The following is a 1,919-nucleotide window of genomic DNA, read 5'->3' on the forward strand; positions in this document are numbered from 1 at the left end:
TTTTGTTATGTTCTGCATAAGGTCATTGTGAGTCAGAGTGGTTTCTATGGCATTTAACACCGCCACCACCAACATATTATCCAAGTGTTGATTGGTGATGGTGGTGGTTGTGTGAAGTCGAGTCGGCGATCCTATATAGGGTTTCCAAGGGTGGAAATCTTTATGGGAACACCTCATGTTATTTTCGCGGAGCAGTTAGTAGATTCGAGATATTGTCTAACTCGTAATCCACTACGATACCAGAACTCCTTAAATCTTAATTATAGTACAAACAATAATGCTGGTAGGATTAGGGGAAATTTACAATGGAGAAATCAGGCCGTATGAAGCCACTGATCAAAATTCGTACCGAAGACCAGAACGCTGTGTGTCTTCGATGTGCGAAAGACTAGTTATGAACATTTTTTTTTGGTCAAAAATTAGTACGCCGAGAGAGGCGACAGGTTCAGGAGTTTCTTCCAAACAAACAAAAACATTTGCGACCTAAAGCAGTCAGGTGACTTGGCCTCCTTCTTTCTTGAAAGGAATATCCCGGGATCTACCTCCCATTCCCTTCGATGGATCTACCTCCCATTCCCTTCGATAGTTCAGCTGGTAGAGCGGAGGACTGTAGACAAGATGTGTTTAGGTATCCTTAGGTCGCTGGTTCGATTCCGGCTCGAAGGAGGTATGCAAGTATTTTATACTGCCCATGTAACTGCCAACAATTGTGAGGCTGGCCTAGGACGGTGCAGTGTTTGTTATGTTGTGCACAGGGTCGCTTTGATACTTGATGGTACCTAACAACAAGATGGAGCCGCAGCCCGACGCAAACAAAACTCGGGAAACACTGCTCCTTTCATCCCAGCACCAGTCCGGCACTACACTTTACTAGGAGAATTATGGCATCCTCCTTATTCTTTTTCCCTCTCCCTTTCCGTCTCTTGCACTTTCTCTCGCTCACGTCTCTCTGTAAATATCTAACAGGCGGTTTCAAAACGTTCTTCGGAAAAATTTCATAATCTTTTCTTCCATTTTCCCACGAAGGTTTTGAAGCCCATTCATCTATGTCTTATATGCCTATCAAAACAGAAAGCATGTGAGAGTGACCACTCAACTTTGACTCTAACAGGGACATCTCTAATGACTCCTTCAGGTTATACCTATCAGTGTGAGGGAGGATGCAGAATCCCAGAGCGCCTGCTGTCCCCCTACCTCTCTGTTTAACCAGGAAAGTTGTGGGTTTTGCTAAAGCAGCATGATTCTTCATATATGCTGACACCTGTTGCTGCATTTCTCCTGTGGACTCTGGTTTTGGGTTCTGAGCCAGAGACTGAAAGTAAGTAAGTGAACAGGACTGGAGAGAGATCCCCTGAGTGAAAGTGGACAGAGAGTGGGTGGTGGCAGCCTGAGGCCGGCGTGTCATTGAACAGTATCTTGGAAAACACTTCTCTTCTCAAAAAGGACACACATTTCACCTGCTTACCCATGCTGGGTAGGTCTCAGCAGCTGCCTCCCTTTTGCTCTGGGCACTTATGACTGAGTTGAAGAAGTCCCAGGAGGAGAATGCAGCCTCTGAAGCAGGAAGTGGGTTGTGTGTTATATAAGGAGCATGCTTCACTTTGGATCTGGAGGGGACTGTGGGTATACAGAGAAGAGTGCCAGGGAGTGGACCGTGCTCACACTTGGCTCTCTATTGAAAATGCTAGAGATGTGTTGTGCAGCTGAGATAGTGGGGAGCAAAAGCAATATCATCTGGGAGCGTGGCCCTTTGAGGCCCCTGGGGACTCAGCCGCAATTGCTAATGTCTAACTTCTCAGTCAGAAAGCACTTCCAAATCTGGACTCCAAGTGGAGACTGTGTTTTCCTACAAGCACATCCCTCTTTGTAAGCTGCTTCTGCTCTTATCACCATATAGTCTTGCTTTCCTTCTTTCATCC

At 46.0% G+C, this 1,919-nt stretch overlaps 1 non-coding gene across 1 annotated transcript; it reads left to right on the forward strand.

The window, feature by feature from the left end:
* Positions 1–576: 576 nt before the first annotated feature.
* Positions 577–666, forward strand: TRNAY-GUA. Its single transcript is given in 2 exon segments — positions 577–613; positions 631–666. It is a non-coding gene; the product is annotated as a tRNA-Tyr (tRNA).
* Positions 667–1,919: the final 1,253 nt, after the last annotated feature.

Source organism: Chrysochloris asiatica, unplaced genomic scaffold, assembly GCF_000296735.1.
Source record: "Chrysochloris asiatica unplaced genomic scaffold, ChrAsi1.0 scaffold00017, whole genome shotgun sequence".
Classification (NCBI taxonomy): Eukaryota; Metazoa; Chordata; class Mammalia; order Afrosoricida; family Chrysochloridae; genus Chrysochloris; species Chrysochloris asiatica.